This window comes from Lynx rufus, unplaced genomic scaffold (assembly GCF_022079265.1).
Source record: "Lynx rufus isolate CCGP_SWC_20201006 ecotype Redwood Valley unplaced genomic scaffold, mLynRuf1.p SCAF_2, whole genome shotgun sequence".
Lineage (NCBI taxonomy): Eukaryota > Metazoa > Chordata > Mammalia > Carnivora > Felidae > Lynx > Lynx rufus.
This window is the reverse complement of record NW_025814834.1, coordinates 37635522-37654799: the sequence shown is the minus strand read 5'-3', so window position 1 is coordinate 37654799 and position 19278 is coordinate 37635522. Positions and strand designations below refer to the sequence as shown.

The window sequence follows — 19278 nt, the reverse complement described above, 5'->3', positions numbered from 1 at the left end:
TTTTAAAAAGGTAAAATCATGACTCTCATGCAGATATAAAAGTTAGAGTGTTGAAGATTTTGTTTAACTCATTATGAGGAAGCCAGGATGATGCTATAACCATTTAAAGAAGAATCTAAATATCAGACACGTTTATAAAGAATATTGAAATGAATGTGCAAATGGAGGCAAAACTAGCCTTTTTTTACCATGAGAGAGATAAGTCAGATTTTTTTTAATTAAATTTTTTTTTTTTATTTTTGAGAGAGAGAGAGAGAGAAAAAGAGACAGAGCATCAGTAGGGGAGGAACATAGAGAGAGGGAGACACAGAATCCGAAGCAGGCTCCAAGCTCTGAGCTGTCAGCACCGAGCCTAACATGGGCCTTGAACCCACAAACCATGAAATCATGACCTGAGCTGAACTTGGATGCTTAACTAACTGAGCTATCCAGGCACCCTGGGAGATAAGTCAGTTTAACCTCTACTGGACAAGACAGAATTTACAAGTCTATAGGCAAGAATTATTTTCCATTGTAATTATCTGCAGTTTACAGAGTTGTTAAATAACACCCATAAAATCAGAATCAGATAACCCAGGGGGTATTTTCTAGACAACGCACAGTTGTTTTCCCTCTGGTGCATTTTCCCCACATACCATTTGTCATAACAGTATTTCCACATAACTCAAAAATATTGAGGTCATTCTTGGGGGTTCCACCTTCTCTCCAATTCTAATGTTATTCCCTTTGTCTTTGAAACCTTTATTCATTAACTTCCTTTACGATTGTCATTAGTTCTGTTCCAAAATATTTTGGCTCTCAGCCTTTTTGGCACATGGTAAGATTGCAATTCCCCTCTCCTTTGAAGTTTGGCATAGCCATATGACTTGTGATGACCAATGAAATGAAAGAGGAAATGACTTATGTTCTTTCCTGGAGGAAGTTTTAAGAGCTGATGTGAGATTTGTCAGATTTCCTTTTCCTGCTTTCATTAGTGAGGAAATATGTGTCTATTTTCTGTATACCTCCTGTATGCCTAATTCTCTGAGAGACTATGAAGAGCAGAGCTTCCCTGATGACCTGTATTAGACTTGCAGCATAAATGAGAAATAAACTTTTATTATGTTAAGTCACTAAAAGAAAAATGATAAGTTCTTAAGTTAAATTGCTTAGGTTTGAATCTTGGCCACATCATTTACTAGTTTAATGATTGTAGGGAAGCCCTTTAACCTCTCTATGTTTTAATTTCCTCATGTGTAAAATGAGGATAATAATGTCTATGATGTAAGATCATTGTGATGACTAATTAAGATAATATATGCCATCTCTTGACACAAAGTTAATAACAACTGGGTTCTTGTTTATCCTTTGACCTTTTTGGTTCTGTAACTCAAAATTTGTTTTTGGTCTCTCAAATTGTACTTTTGAATGTAATATATTAAGTACCTTGCTGTTGAGAATAGTACAGCTCTTCCTATAGGGGAATGTCATAGAGACAACTGTTTCACTAGCTCTCTCAGAATGCTCCCTGGGAAGCTCGCTTGTATCATCTTTCCTGCTAGTGCTTTTTATGTTGAGTGGTTTGTGAAACATGAGGAAACTGGATAGCACACTCTAATGAAGTGCTACATCAGTGACAGGCTGAGGACAGACCACCTGAGGAATACTATGTCTTCTTTCTCGGAATTGGAATTATTACTATTTTTCTAGTTCCTGAAACAGTATCCTTACCGTTTTTAAAATTATTATTTACCAAATGGCTGCTTCACTTTCTTGTAACTTTTCTGCTAAGTAATTAAAATTAATGAAATGATTATAAGGCAGAGAAAATATAAAGTAAAATATGATAAAATATCTAAGGTTGCTCACATAGGTTATGCATATTCAAATTATTATTGTGGACAATGTATAGTATCAAAAGATACACTTGCTCTGGTCTTGTGTCCTCTGGGAGAATATATATATCTAAGAGTGAAATGAGTTGACATATTTTCTATAAATTTCTTGCAGCCATTTTCCAAAATTGGAAGAATATCCAGCATTATTTGCAAGCCAATTTAATGTTCATTGCAAACCAAAGCATGTAAACCCTTTGTATTTTGATTTATGAGCAGTTTAATTTCCCAGCTTAATGAAAAAGGATATAGAAATGAAATTGAAGGTGTATTTACTCCTTTAGTATCTAGTGATTATATTTCTTCAGAAAAGTTGGTTTATATTGAATAATAGCAAGTATTTTACTTAGTCCATTTGGGCTGCTCTAAGAGACTACCATAAACTAGGTGCTTACAAACAACAGTAATTTTCTTCTCACACTTCTGGAAGCTAGGAAGTCCAAGATCAAGGTGTCAACAGATTTGGCATATGGTGAAAGGTAACTTCCTGATTCATAGAAGGCTGTCTTCTTGCTATAACCTCACAGGACAAAGGGGCAAGAGAGCTCTTTGGGGCCTCTTTCATAAGGGCAGTAGTCCCATTCGTGAGGATTCTGCCTTCATTACTTAATTGCCTCCCAAAGGCACCTCCTACAAATACTATCACATTGGGTATTAGGTTTCAATGTATGAATTTTAGGGAACACTCAGATTATGGTGGGCAACTATTATTTGTTGAGTGTTAAAATGGAGTGGAACTCATGAAATACAAAAATAAGAGGTACCTTTATCAATCAGGGACCTTTTCAAAGTTTGGGGGGTGAAAAGCTTTTGGATGTGGTAAGAATGTATGCCTTGATTATCAGTATTGACATGCAGAAAATGTACACATATTTAATCTTTACAAATGTAAGCTTCTAATAAAGGCAATTAATTAAACAGGTAAAAGTTGAAGATGAAAATATAAGTAAAATTTTAATGAATAAACAAGTATTCCTTTAGCTTATGCTCAGAGAAACATACCTATACTTCCCAACCAAGATCTCTCCACTTTTGTCACTTAATTTTTATGCGTGCTCCACTCTTGTTCCTACTTGTGTACTTTTGATTGATGAAATGCACTTCTTTGAGCTTAAGGTCTAATAGAAATTGTGTATCTTTTCCAAAATATTGGCTGACTTCTCTGGCCCACACTGATATTTCTCAGAATTTCTACAAATATTATACTTTGTATTTTATAATCTAACAATTATGCAGTCTTGCATTATTATCTCTATATTTTATGTGTCTGTATTTTTTCCCCCTTGCATTTGGGCTGTGTTATTTAAGGAGTACAGCTTCTATCCAGAATTCTGGACACTGATGGAGATATCAAGTATAGGATGATGGATAAATTCTTAAATGCTGGGGAATTGAAAGCAGTTGTGTTACAATGCACAAAGATGTTTTCAGCTGGAATCTTCATTGATATTGACAGTGAATGAAGTTATGATATATTCATCTTTAGATTTATTTTTGATTGTGGTAAATTCTAATAACAACAACAATAAGAGTAGCAGCTAAAATTTATGTAGTGCTTACCTGGCCATGCAATATGTGAAGTATGTTACATATACCACTCTGTTTAGTCCTTACAACAACCCCATGAGCAATACTATTATTGTCAACACTTCACAGACAAGGAAACTGAAGCACGGAGGGCTTATGATCTTTATTGAAGGTCCCACAGGGCTGGGACTGATTCCAGAGCCACACTGTCAAGCACTGTGCTGACCTGCCAATCACCATGGGGCAGGTGGGAACTCAGTTAAATATGCTTTTCATTTTGTGGGTCATAAGTACAAAAATATTCATATTCTGAGGACTTAAGTTGTTGAATGAAAATTTTGAGTACTTACAAATTAAACATTTAGGATTTCCGGGGCGCCTGGGTGGCGCAGTCGGTTAAGCGTCCGACTTCAGCCAGGTCACGATCTCGCGGTCCGTGAGTTCGAGCCCCGTGTCAGGCTCTGGGCTGATGGCTCAGAGCCTGGAGCCTTTTTCCGATTCTGTGTCTCCCTCTCTCTCTGCCCCTCCCCCGTTCATGCTCTGTCTCTCTCTGTCCCAAAAATAAATAAACGTTGAAAAAAAAATTAAAAAAAAATTAAAAAAATAAACATTTAGGATTTCCATAATAAATGGAGATGATCTAGAATTGAACATAGAATAAAGTGAAGGGAATATCCATTTCTAGCTCTGGTTTTCCTACCAATTTGTTGAATAAATTAGGGCAGTAGGCCATCCTGAGATGAGCATTAAATAGCTATTTTTAAGATGGAAAAGTGGCTTATCAATAAAAAGATTAAGAATCCCTCTTGACTTTTCCTGATAGACTTTTGTGAATAGTGATATAATTCTTAATAATATTAATAATTTATAAAAAATGAATTTATGAATATACTGGCTAGGAAATTATGAACAACACATGCAGTTTCCCACACTGAAAACACTTAGGCATTTAGAAAAAAATCTGCAAATATTTGAGTGATAAAGTAGGAAATATGAAATACAGTTTTCAGTGTTGTGAAGGATTTGTTTATATGCTAAGAAAGTATGTTGGGGGAAGTTTTAAAAATCAGTTGGCTAAAAACATCAGTTAACTTGAATTTTGGGTGGGATAGCTAAATTCTAGCCAGTGGATTGCTTAATCAGTCACCAGTGTTCAGCTTCTGGGAAGAAACTTCTTCCCAACTGAATACAGTAGACTCTTGGCTTTCCCAGATTTAAAATTTTTGATTTCCAGTATTTGGGAATGGACCTTAAGCTCAGCAATGCAGTGATTTACAATTCTGTCCAATTTTAAATATGACATTGAGAATGCAAGGCTAGTGTGTTGGAGACACTCACAGCCAAGGACAGTCTGTAACCACATCTTCTAAGTGTGTATTTTATGGAGGAAATCATATGCTCTTGTGGTAACTACAAAAGCCTGAGGATGTCCATCACTAATGTTAATGGTCTACTAGTTCTACTTCAGTAACAATTTTTTCCATTCACTCACTCACTCTCTCACTCACCCACTCACTGAGACTGCCTCTGTGCCCGCAAAACCTCCAGCTAAACCTTTCCCACACCTTTGCCATTAGTCTCTTCTCATTTTGATTTCTCTTCTAACCAATGGCCTGATTTTTCTGCTCAGTCTCAAATGCTCTTAAATATATTTAAAGTTGTTTCTTTCATAACACATCCATTTTCTTTCCTTCTGTATTCCAAACACTTTCTGAATCAAAGTCAATATTATTTTGAAGGTCATCTTTCACTGTATTCAAACTATGTTGTCTGCCTATTATGACTTTTGGTTTGTCTTTGCTTTCTCTCTCATCTTCATGAATCTTGTTTTCTCCTTCATCTTTATGGATCCTTATTTGCCACTTTATAACATAAGTGAGCTTCCTGTTCATAGTATGTCAGCAAATAACTTATCAAATTTCTGTGGACATTTTGTAATTTACTTTAACCTCTAAAGAGCACATGGAATAAACAATATGAGGACAGCAGTGCCACAGAGCCCCCAAACAACTCCTGTGGGAGAGAACAGAGTTGCCTTCAGATCCTGCGATGAAAACTCAGGAGTAAGTGGTGACATCTGAACAGAGAACATCAGACCATGTCAAGCATAGGCTGAACCCACTTCTGGATATTACACTCTCATTTTGCCTTTCCTAAACAAAATCACATTTCTGTTTTCTGATCCTAGTTTCTTTTTTTTAGGATCTTTCCATGTTAACATTCTTCATCTTTTTGTGTAATGTTTCTCAAATGACAAGCATTCACAGTCATGTATTTTGTTTTAAGCTTTCAAACTCAAATCGTAATTAACTTGATACCTTAAAAATTTGTCTAACCTAAATATATTCATTTGAAGCTTCCCTTTCTGATCATTACCATAAATAAGAAACACACTATCAATTGCTGTAAGCATAAATGAGATTAAAGGAAAACACTCTTTTGGGGTATCTGGATAGCTCAGTCAGTTAAGCCCCTGGCTTAATTTCAGCTCAGGTCACGATCCTGTGACTTGTGAGTTTGAGCCCTGCATCGACATCTGCGCCGAGAGAGAGGAGCCTGCTTGGGATTCTCTCTCTTCCTCTTTATCTCCCCCTCCACCACTCACACAATTGTGCTTGCTCTCAGAATAAATAAATAAACGTTAAAAAAAAATAAAACATTCTTTTTGTATATTCTAGTATTGGCCTGTGTACTTGCTAAACCTGAGCTTATTCTCTTTTTATTTGGGAAGGGAGAGCAGGAAGTGTCTGGTTATCAGTTGCTGTGAAACAATTCACCTCAAATTTAGTGGCTTAAAGTAACATTTTCTTACTACCTCTCATGGTTTTGTGGGTTGACTTGGGTCATCTGTTCTCACTTTGTGGTCTCTCATGAGATTTCAGTCAGCAGCTGGGAGAAGTCATCTAAAGGTTTGTTTGGGTGGGATGCCATGATGGCTCTTGTTCAGCTGGGCAATAGATGTTGCCTATTTGCTGAGACTTTTTCTGGGACTGTTTACTGTAGTGTTTACCCATTGCTTCTTCATGTGGTATGTCCTTCTCACACATGACAGCTGGGTTCCAACAGTAAGTGTTCAAAGAGGTCTAGGTAGACACTATGGGAGCTTCTTATGACCTAACCTCTGAAGTATTATAACACCTCAGTTACTTTCTATTGGTTAAGAAGTCACTAAGGCCAGGCCAGATTCAAGGAGGAGAATGGCAAATCATTTTTAATCTATCACAGCTTGTAGTAGAGTGGTGTTAAAAACTGGCACCAAACTTAGATGTTCTCTATGATATAATCAGTATTGAAAGTTAAGTTGAAAGGGGAATGAATTTCTCCCTATGTAATTCAATGTTATGAAATTCTGACTCCATTCATCACCTAAACTCATCTTGCTGCTGCCAATAGCAGTGAACCCCTCCCCAGTATTATTCACCTTCTAGTGTGTGTCTTGTGCCTTTGAGATTTCAAGTATTAGTTTGTTGGTATGTCCTCACATTCTCATTCTGAGGGTAACCTTCTGCCTTTTGTTAATGCTAGTAATACAACGTAGAAAGATAGAAAGCCAAAAGGAGCATTGTAATGAACAAAATTAGATTTTTTGAGGCAAACACCCAGATACTATGTAAGTAAACGTAGAGAACATCTTTACAAAAATTCTGGAGAAATAGCTACACTGGTTTGTAGATTTAGAAACTTCTTTGGCTCATTAGGAAGGACTATTTGAGAGGAGGGATTCTCAGTAGGCATCTTTCTTCATGGGTCAGATTTCTGGTTCAAATGTGTGTGGGTGAAATATCAATATTTTCCCCCAGGGGATAGGTGGTGTGGTTCTGTTTCTAAGATGAAATAATTTGAGCACCAACATCTGTGTGTATTTTGGAAAAATTTAATGTTATGCAGTTTGTTGGGAATAATAACCTAAATACTTATAATCAGCATTAGTGAGGTTATGGCAAACTGTTTTGAAAACTGATAAACAAATAAGGTGTAGTTTTTTTCTTTTTTAGGAAAAGCATATAAAATAACCAATTTTTTTTTTTTGAGAAATGCACAAAGCTTAAATTTGGAACCAAAGGTCATTCATACCATTTGATGGTATGAAGTTTTTTGACTTGGTGTATTGCTCTATATCTGCATCTAGTTATTCTGTGCATGTATTTCAACCAAAGATATACAGTTTCAGAAACTTCCTTTCGTACAAGTGTAAGGTTTTCCTTCAGCATTGCTCAGTAAACATGCTGAATGATAAATTAGTTCATTTTGAACAAGCAATTTTTTCTAATTTATATTATCATTCAGCACAAATGGCTTAACTGTCAAGATCAACTCTCCTTGGCTCTGTGCTCAATGGCATTAAACAAGCAAATGTTTATTTGGTATTAGGTCCTAACTGTAAAGAGCTGTTCAGACTTTCAGGCAGTTTCTGATACAAAAATTCTCTCTTGACTCCATTAGATTTTTAAAAAGGCAAGATAGATACTAGTCAGTTCTTGAGATATGTTTTAGATAAATATTTGAGGTGCTCTGATTGGACTCCATGCTAACATTATTGTTGCTGGGACAGTTTTTAGCTCTGAAGTTTTCTGAAATGGGTTATTTTTTTAAAGTTGTTAAGCAATGAAAGGGAACTCTCTCTCTTTCTGTCTCATAAATTACAGTAGATCCCACAGTTTGAAAAGGATTTATGAGAACAATATGATGAAGTGTTAATGAAAGAAATGTATCCTTGAACTTTCTTTTGTGTTTGTGTGTGTGTGTAATCACTGATGAGTCACTCTCTCTACTTTTGCTTAATTTCAAGATTAAATTCATTCATAAACATGATATTTATAGAACTTTTAATAACAGATGTTGCAACAGTAAATGAAAGAAATGATCCACAATTAGGTACGCATCTGGGTACAACAATGCAAAAATAATACAACTAGAAAGATATCTGAAGAAAATATACCAGCATGTCAATAATCTTAATATGCTTAATATGTTTAGATGATATTTTTTCCCTTTAGTGATGTTTTTTCTTTATACCTTTTTGTAATTTTAACTTTTCTAGAATGAGAACATTTTAGCATGGACAAGTGTCAAATAACTAAATGAGATACTGTAATTGCTAATGTTTATTCCTCATCTTGATTGTTTGTTTTAAAATTATGTTCATGAATAAACAAATAAAGAAAAAGTTTCTAGATCAGTCATGTTCTGGCTTCATTTGTGCCATAGTGACATTTTTTATACACACTTCCCCCTTTTTAGTTTATACATTTACGTCAGTGGTCTTGTAAACATTCCCGGGGAAACAGCTCCACCCTCCAGGTGATGAAGCAGTATGTTCCCCTCCTGGTGTGTGCAGACGCTGCCCTCTTTCACTCTTCCTTCTGTGGCCAGGAAGGTTTTCATTTTTCATTTGGAAATGATGCAGCTCTGTTGTTAGCAGACCAGCAGAAGCAGGCTGGCCCATTTCTGTGACTCACAGAGGCTCATTGGGATCCTCAGCAAAAATTCCTTCCCTTGCTCTTGTCAGCTTTCAGGAGCTTCAGAGTTTAGGTAGAAGGGATGTGAGTGATTGAAGGATATTTTACAGGAATAATTGAAAGCTGAGCATTATATATATATTTTTTTAATTAAAAAATTGTTTTAAGTTTATTTATTTATTTTGAGAGAGACAGAGACAGCATGAGTGGAGGAGAGGCAGAGAGAGAATCCCATGCAGGCTCTATGCTGCCAGGCACAGCCTGACGTGGGGCTCGAACTCACAAAACTGTGAGAGCATGACCTGAGCCAAAATCAAGAGTCAGACGCTTAACCAACTAAGCCACTCAGTTGCCCCTTATATACTTTAATTCTGGAGTAGAGGATGGGAAAGCTATGCATTTGGATTCTGTGCAGATGCAAATTCTCATGAGTAACCATGGAAAAGGTAAAAACGATGCAAAATAAATGATACAGAAGACTTTTTCCTTGTGCTTCTTCCATCTTTATTACTCATTCTTTGACTTGTATCATCTCTCATCCTTTCTCTATCATGTAAGGCTAGAGAATAATGGAAAAAAGAGGAAACAATATACTTCATACAATCCATTTATTGAATGAAACCTATTGCCTAAAGTTGTTCCATTGCTATTTTTGTCCTGTCCCGTTGAGTTAGAGAGAAGAGGAAGTCATTCCCAGGGGCTGAATGTGCATGGAGGAGTATGCAGTAATTTGTGCAAATTTATGCAAATGACTATTAATCATAGAACTTCTGGAGTAGAGAAAAATTCATTACTACTACTTAAGGTAAAAGCAGTAAAAGTAATTGAAAGTAGTTCAAAATGGAATATGTGCTACTTAGGTTATTTTAAGCAGATTATGCCTTTAGAAGAGAAGATAGTGGCTTTCTAGCATATAAAACTTACCACACATCCCAACCTCCCCATAATCCCCATTTTAGAGAATTCTCTTAAAAATTTTTTTTTGAACATTTATTCATTTCTGAGAGACAGAGCTTGAGTGGCGGAGGGGCAGAGAACGAGGGAGACAGAATCTGAAGCAGGCTCCAGGTTCTGAGCTGTCAGCACAGAGCCCCATGCAGGGCTCAAATTCACAGACCACAAGATCATGACCCGAGCCCAAGTCTAAGGCTCAACCGACTGAGCCACCCAGGTGCCCCTCAACCTCCCATTTTTAAAGAGATGCCTTTAAAAATATCAGTCAAGGAGAATCTTCAATTACTACATTGCTTCAAGAAACCATACAATTTTGGTTGTTAGAAACCCTACCCCATTCATCAGTTGATGAACATTTAGGCTCTTTCCATAATTTAGCTATTGTTGAAAGTGCTGCTATAAACATTGGGGTACAAGTGCCCTTATGCATCAGCCCTCCTGTATCCCTTGGGTAAATTCCTAGCAGTGCTATTGCTGGGTCATGGGGTAGATCTACTTTTAATTTTTTGAGGAACCTCCACACTGTTTTCCAGAGTGGCTGCACCAGTTTGCTTTCCCACCAACAGTGCAAGAGGGTTCCCATTTCTTCACATCCTTGCCAGCATCTATAGTCTCCTGATTTGTTCATTTTAGCCACTCTGACTGGCGTGAGGTATCACTGGCGTGAGATATCTCAGTGTGATTTTGATTTGTATTTCCCTGATGAGGAGTGACGTTGAGCATCTTTTCATGTGCCTGTTGGCCATCTGGATGTCTTCTTTAGAGAAGTGTCTATTCATGTCTTCTGCCCATTTCTTCACTGGATTATTTGTTTTTTGGGTGTGTTTTTTTCGGGTGGGAGTTTGGTGAGTTCTTTATAGATTTGGATACTAGCCCTTTGTCCGATATGTCATTTGCAGATATCTTTTCCCATTCCGTCAATTGCCTTTTAGTTTTGTTGATTGTTTCCTTTGCCGTGCAGAAGCTTTTTATCTTCATGAGGTCCCAATAGTTCATTTTTGCTTTTAATTCCCTTGCCTTTGGAGATGTGTCAACTGATGAATGGATAAAGAAATTGTGGTTTATATATACAATTGAATACTACTTAGCAATGAGAAAGAATAAAATATGGCCTTTTGTAGCAATGTGGATGGAACTGGAGAGTGTTATGCTAAGTGAAATAAGTCATACAGAGGAAGACAGATACCATATGTTTTCACTCTTATGTGGATCCTGAGAAACTTAACAGGAACCCATGGGGGAGGGGAAGGAAAAAAAAAAAAAAAAGGACGTTAGAGTGGGAGAGAGCCAAACCATAAGAGACTCTTAAAAACTGAGAATAAACTGAGGGTTGATGGGGGTGGGAGGGAGGGGAAAGTGGGTGATGGGCATTGAGGAGGGCACCTGTTGGGATGAACACTGGGTGTTGTATGGAAACCAATTTGACAATAAATTTCATATTAAAATAAAATTAAAAAAAGAAGCACTACTCCAACAGATGTGTTCTTCACAAAATACAACACATGCAAATGATGTGACTGAACTAACCCTCAGGTGTTTTGCAGTTGAGATGTTTAATGCCGTATCTTGAGAAAAAAATGTTTGGATTCTTTTACATATGACTGTGTGAAAATTAAGGGGTTAAAAATAAAATGAAATAACTGAGCCTTTTATTTTTCTTCCTAATAGTTTATTGTGTAAAGAGACTTTATTTTCCTACCATACCTTATTATTCAATACCTTCCATTTCCTTGTACGCTTAAGAAAAGTGATGTATGTTCTTAGATATTAATTTATTGATTTGTATCAAACAGCTGCTTGTATCAGTGGTCAGGCCTGCTGAGCTACAAAGTACAAACATCAAAATTTCTAAACTCTAATCCAGTAGGTAGGTTGTCTGCCTCCATAATTTTTAGAGAACATTTTGCCCTACCAGGACACATCTGCAATGTTTGGAGTTTTATTATTTGCATTTGTAACTCACAGAAGTTCTTACATAAGGAGAAGTTCTTACAAAGTTCCTCAAGGTTTGTGAACGTTTTTTTTATTGTATCTGGAAAAGGTTTATTTGGTTTATTGTATCTTCTGTTATCTCCTTTTCAATAAAATGGTCTGCTGAATTATGTAGAAAGTTACTGTTTATAATATTTATGCTTTACTCTGTATCAAAGCTCTGAGAGAGCAGAGGCTATGGACATCAGGGTTATGGGGGACAGGTTGGCTGGAGATTGGCAGGGAAAGAAAGGGAGGGGTTTGGGCCAAGTCACAAGTCACATTCTGTGCTTGCTCTCTAAAATTTCACATGGATAAATTCTGGCTGGAATGAAAATAAGGGCCACCTTGACAGGTAAATGAAAGTGTAAGGTCTCAGAAGGGAAGATAGAGACTAGGCAGGCAATGTCTATTGCCAGCAGCCATGCCCAGGCTCTCTTGTCCCTAGAAAAGTGTTTAGACCAGGCCTATGGAAGTCATTTTCATTATATACTTTCCTGTTACCTCACTTACTGCAGAGCAGCAGTTTGGAATAGTTGCTATAATTTATACTATTCAGAGGATATTTCATTGTTTGAAAGAGAAAAGAGGATAAAGAATTAACCTGGACTAGACTTACAGGGGGCTCAGCTGTTGCTGTGGGCAGCAACTTATAAGGCTGGTCCTTAATTACATTACTAATTTCTCCACCCACATTCTACCCATTCTTTTCTCTTTCATGGCAGAAGCTACCAGTACCTTCACACAAGGTCCTGGTGGGGTTTCTGTCTTCCTGCTCAGAGATGACCTTATTGAGTATGATTTCAGGGGTATTTGAATGGTCCTTTTGCTCTCCTCCAACTGACCTACCTACCAATCAACCAACAAACCAACTCACTGACCAATCTTTTTACCATGGAACAGAGCCCTTTATTCACAGGTGTAAAACCACAGGTGTAGAAGTATAAATGACTATGGTAAAATTCTTTCTTGAATGTTTCTGCTACTACCAGGTTGGTTGAATAAGGCAGGGGAAACAGAGAAGTTAAAGGTGTTTAGGGAAGTTACTGAAACGAGAGGGCGATGGTCATTTTACATGTATATTCCCAATTTTGGTTAGGGCTAGACTATTAAATATCTCTCATGGATCAGAACTATGCTATTTTTAGAATGAATTCTCTTGAATGGTGAATGAGTAACACACATGTGACTAAAGAATCCAAAAAATTCCCAAATTCTTTGTTTTAGGTCTGGGAACCTCCCCATACTTTCTCTCCTTAGGCCATTGCTACTTATATTGATTGCAGGGCCCTTTCTCAGTTCCCCATTACATAGACTCACAGTCTGATGAGATGTGGCTATTTTCCATGCTCTGGTCCTAAGAAAGAACTGAGAACTTAGGTATTTATTTTCTTTAGCTTGTGATGGTTTAGCAACTGCTATGCTGAGACACCTCTACCACACTGGATTCAGTTATTCTCCATTTCTAGATACTTTTACTTTCTTGATAACTCACTATTGTGTGTGTATGTGTGTGCAGAGAAGTGTTTTTAAAACAGTTTCATTCAAGAGCTATTCCTTAGTCACCTACTATGGGTAAGACACTTTCCCAGGCATTGCAGGGATTTGGAATGAGGCATAGACTGGCTTTGAGTTAATATATTTACATTTTTTTTCTTTTTTGAGAGAGAGAGGGAGAGAGAAAGAGAGAGAGAGAGAGAGAGAGAGAGAGAGAGAATAAGCAAACAGGGGAGGGGCAGAGAAAGAGAGAGAATCCATACTGATAGCGTGGAGCCCATTATGGGGCTCAATCCCATGAACTGCAAGATCATGACCTGAGTGAAAACCAAGAGTTGGTTGCTTAAATGACTGAGCCACCCAGGCATCCCTTGAGTAAATATTAAAGTGGCATGAGGCGATGGGGTTAGGAATGGTGAAGAAATAGAAGATAGCATTTTAAAACATTTGCTGTGAGTGTTAAAAAGAAAGGAAGATCCCATCTGTTAGGGAAAGTATCCTGATTTGCTCAGGTCTGCTGGTTTTGTTTTATTTTCTCTTTTTCCTTCTTTGGTGAAGCTTAGGATCAATGTATAAAAAGTGAAAAATTAATAAAGGAAATATTTTAAGGCACCTGCTCCTAGGAACAAAGCATGTATGAGTGGAACAGTTACTGGCTCTTTAAAGGACTTGCCCTTGACTTAGAAGATAACTTTAAAAAAAATTAAGTGAATGGGGTTGGCACCATTACTTAGCTGATTCTTAATTATTCAGGAACTCATTATCTAGTTGGAGAATTATCTAAGTTGCCCTATTTTTCTCCTCCTTTTATTTTTGCCTCTCGTCTGGTCTTTATGTCCTTTTTACGTGTTAATTCCTCCATGGCTGGTAGGAACAAAAATAAAAAAGATCAATTGCAAATCTTTAGACAGATTGGTTAGGGAAAGGCTCTGATGTTTGGACAAAATGAGGATAATTGGTAAATTGTCTATTTGTACTGGTTCATCGTCATCAGGGTAATGACTGATGGAAACCAAAGAAGCTGGGCCTGCTGAACGACTTAAAATCAAGGTGTAGGAGGAAGGTTCTTGATGTTCATAGCTTTTCCTTATTTTAATTTTTTTTTAACATTTATTCATTTTTGAGAAACAGAGACAGAGCGTGAGTGGGGGAGGGGCAGAGAGAGAGAGGGAGACGCAGAATCCGAAGCAGGCTCCAGGCTCTAAGCTCTGAGCTGTCAGCTGTAAGTTCTGAACCCACGGACTGTGAGATCATGACCTGAGCTGAAGTCAGATGCTCAACCGACTGAGCTACGCAGCCACCCCGGTTTTTCCTTATTTTACACATTGTCCCAATATCCTGCATTATATAATGATTTTGTAAAGTCTTTATACTTTTTTTTTTTTTTTTAGTAAGTGCAGTATTTAAATTTCATAGCCTAAAATAAACTTCCTGGAAGAGTAAGCTGGGTTAAAATGGTTATAGCTGCAAGGATACATGCTGTGATATCCTTCCAGAAATCTGTAAGACAACTATGAAAGTATTTTGGCTCTAATGCATCTTAGCCAATTAGAGTTTACGGCAGCTGTCATTCAATATTAGTGGCCTATAGTTAAAAGATGAATACCTTAAAATGGATGCATTTATGGTTCCTTCTCTTGTCTCAGAATAAGTGATTTGGCTTGCCAACAAGTGGTTTTTGTTAGGGTCCCTTCTAGGATATAAATGGATGGGAAGGGGTCTTCCAAGGGATTTCTTTCTTCAGCTCTTTTAAAAGTAGTGTTAGCAAGGGATAATAAGATAAAATGCCTAATGGATCCCTAAACCCACTTTCACTGAGTTCAGGGACATTTATAAATGTACAGCTGGGGAGTGTTCTTTACAGCCAAGAAGATTACTGTTCATGCTTTTGACTTTGTGAAGGCAGCACATCCACCATACCTCAATGCCTTTCCCATAACCACAACAATCAAATTAGAAGTTTCTTTCTTATATTCAAAAGCACTATTGAGATGATTGATACAATTTGAATGAGTACTTTCAGAGGAGAGAGGCAGAAGTCAAAATTCTGTCTTCTAGGGGCACCTGGTTGGCTCAGACGGTTATATGTCCAACTCTTGACTTTGGCTCAGGTCAGGATTTCACGGCTAGTGTTCGAGCCCCACGTCAGGCTCTGCTTTGACAGAGCACTTGTCAAAGTGGGCACTTGCTTGGGATTCTCTCTCTCTCCCTCTCTTTCCCTCCACCACTCATGTTTTCTCTATCTCAAAATAAATAAATAAAATTAAAAAGATTCTGACTTCGGGATAAAATTTTAGAAATCCCCTTTCTCTCCTTGTCTGAATTCCTTTACTAGCTCCTTTTATAGATTGTGATCACCTAGTACTCCATGATGTTCCCTGCCATATTGGCATCTAAATATTGCAGAGATTTTTTGGATAAAGATACTTTAGAAATAAACTTTAGACAGAATTTTGAAAACATGCATAAACTATACACATTAAAATGAAAGATTAAACGGAAATCAATCAAATGTTTGACATAAGGATTAAAGAATTTATTAAAGTCAATTAACCCCAGAAAGAAAAGGCTACAAAACAAAACCAATGGAAAGATCAGAAGAATTATGATTTTTCCTTGTGGAGAAAAGATTGACCTGGTGCCTCATACTGTTCCCTAAATATTTAGGATAGTATTTGGATGGCTGTGCTTGTTTTGTGCTTTGTACTTGGGATGGGTTGGGCAATGATCCCAAGGCTAATGATGAAAAGAAAAGTTACTTTCAAATCACCTCTGGAAAAAACTTGTTTGAATTTCAGACTCATCCCTTCAACTCTGATGTGACAACTCCATGTTTGTGTCTCACAGATACCTCAAATTTTAGATGTTTAAAGTCTTGATCTTCCCCTAGAAATATGCTTCTCTTCTAGTCTTCATGAGTAAATAATGCCTCTATCATCTTATAACATTGGGAGCCATATTTGATGACTCCCTCTACATTTAGTGCATCATTAATTCACTTTGATTGCACTTCCAAAGTGTATTTCTTCTAAAAAGTTTTTATTTAAATTCCAGTTAGTTAACATACAGTATAATATTAGTTTCAGGTGTACAATATAGTGATTTAACACTTCCATACAACATCTGGTGCTCATCACAACATGTGCACTCCTTGATCTCCATCACCTATTTAACTCATCCCCCCAGAATATACCTTTACCCCACCAACTTCCCAACTGTACCTCCATTGCTAGTGTTAGTCCAAGCCACCAACTCCTGAGCCTGGACTTCTGCAGTAACCTCCTAACTGATTTTATAACTCCCACATTTTTCTCTTGTTTTGATTTAATGAGGTTTTTATTTTTCAAAATGTATAGTTGGTGGGATCTGTTCATGCATCTTCACCAGTAGCTGGGATATCTCCACTGTTGGTGTTTCTGGTGTAAATTACTTGAGCTCTGTGCTTTGAAACCAGTTTAGTGAGTTCTTTACTAAGGAGCTCCTGAAGGGCTGCCCTGGCCAGGGAACCTTGAATCATTAGTCTCTGAGAGACCATGGCTGGGGTTATAAGCTTATAGTTGGGAACTTCCTTACAGAGTTTGTCATATGTCACTTTGTCAAACAAGACCAGATTTTTAAGCTTGTCCTGAACTTTGCCTTTGGACCACTTCTTCTTTTTTTGGCCTTGCCCTCAGGTTTGTTAACTGGGTCTTTGTCTTTTTTGTCCGCCTTTCTGGTATCTTTCTTCTTCTTGTCATGCTTGGATGGCATTGTGAAGCTTGGAGAGCAGCGACCACTCCTGCAGCCTCACTGAGATGTCAGACACAAAAAAGCTAACTTCCATGTTTTTTTCTTCTTCAAACTCTTCTCCACACAATGGTTAGAATATGGTACAAGCCAAGCCACTGTAATGTGGTATCCCCAAAATAGAGTGTTTCAGCAAAGGTAGACATTGAATTCTCTCTCAAGTAATATTTAATTGAGGTGGGGGTTTTCAGCTAATGGGCTGTTCTACTATTGTCAAAACATCATTTCTATTTTGGGCCCCAGACTTCTACCAGCAGGTAGGAGGGAAAGGGCCAGAGGAACACATACCTTGTCTTTTTAGGGAGACTGCCTGGAAGTTTGGAGAGTTTATAAAACTTCCTGAAGGCCACACAGCTATTTGATGGCAGAGCTGATTGGATCCGAGTTTTGTGTGACTCAGAAGCTGTGAAACTACTCTTAGGGGGAAAGAAAATGTATAGCGGTTGCCTTCTAAATTAACATTGAGCCTGTTAAAATTCATATTTTGAAATAATTATGTAAAGTTTTCAATGATATAGAGTATGGCAGTATGAAGAGTGGAAGGATAAATAGAAATAAGAATATTTGAAAACCGTATCTGTGGAGATAGGAAACAAATATACCACCACCATAAGGAAAAAAATATTCACCTTCCACTGATGGTGTTAGAAACAGTTGAGAAAGAGAGTTTCTCTTGTGAGAGTTCTTAACTGCAAGGAGCAAAGCCCTCAGTAAAATGAAAACCTTAATTTTCTATTCCTATCTTGGTTGCATTCACTAAATAGCTTTAATAGGAAGGTGTTACAAAGTGTAAACAGCTGCTCTCTCAGGCTAACATCAAGTGGAGAACAGGTGAAGTCAGACTTCAGGATACCTAAAGTCATGGTGTAGCCCTGGATGCTGATCCCTGGCTACACCCATGCCTGTGAGATCAGAATTCTGAGGATGGGCCCTGTTTTAGTTTGCTAAGATTGCCAGAACAAAGCATTACTGTGTAAGTGGCTCATGATTATTTATTTTCTACAATTTATTTTCTCATGATTCTGGAGGCTAAAAGTCAGAGATCAAGGTGTCCGAGGGTTAGTTGCTTTTGAGGACTCTCCTCTGGGCTTGTAGATAGTATTCTTTTCCTTCCTGTTCCTTCACATGGTTTTCCCTCTGTGCTGGTCTATATCCTAATCTCTCCTCACTTTCTTCCCTATTCTTATAAGGATTAGGGGCCCACCCTCATGGCCTCATTTCACCTCTTTAAACAATTCATCTCCAAGTACATTCACATTCTGAGGATCTAGGTGTAGGACTTCAACATATGAATTTTGGAGGGACACAATTCAGCTCATAACAGGACCAAAGAACCACTGTTTTTAACTCCTGCCCCAAGTTGTTCCAATGTGCAGCCAAATTTGAGAGTCCGCGCCCTATGTAGGATTCTCAAACCTGGCTCCGTTAGAATCACCCACGTAGCTTTAAAAAAGTAAACAAAACAAAACGAAACACCAGTACTTAGGCATCACCCTCAGAGGACTGATTTAATCTGTGTGGGCTGGGGTATTGTTAGTTTCTAAAAGGTCCCTGGTGACTTAAATATGTAGCCAGGTTTGAACACCGCTGTCCTAATGTACGTGTTTCTTAACTGTGTAAATAAAAGCATATCTTATCTTTCTTTATTTTTTCCTTTGAAAATTCATAAGAAACAGTTTATTTTTGTGAAAGATGTATGTTCAACATAGTAGTATTCATGTCTAAAAAAAGAGCTAAATATTTCTAAGGTGCTATAGTTTCAAATGTCAAGCATTGATTTTATAATATAGTTTTACATTAGACTTACTGTTTTTTTTTATGCTTAATGAACACAAATCAAAGCAACTTGGGTATGTCACTCAGAAAGCCAATGAAGTTAGGTAACTGACACTTTAATGATTAAGATGACTAAAACGTCATAACTTTTATCACGGAATTTTTTTTAATGTAGCTTTTTTGTGCTTTATTCTTTTTTAGATCACAGAATTTCCCTTCCAGCAAACGCAATGTTTAAAAAAATTTATTATTGAAATATAGTTGACATACAGTATTATATTAGTTGCAGGTGTACAACATCGTGATTTGACAATTCTATATATTGCTCAATGCTCATCACGATAAGTGTTATCACCATCTGTCACCATACAACGTTATTACAATGTTATTGACTATATCCAGGGCTGTACTTTTCATGTCTGTGACTTATTTAT

General features: G+C 37.3%; 1 pseudogene; it reads right to left on the bottom strand.

Moving 5' to 3' along the window:
- Positions 1–16652: 16652 nt before the first annotated feature.
- On the bottom strand, positions 16653–17032 carry LOC124515999 (40S ribosomal protein S25-like; annotated as a pseudogene).
- Between the last annotated feature and the right edge of the window lie 2246 nt (positions 17033–19278).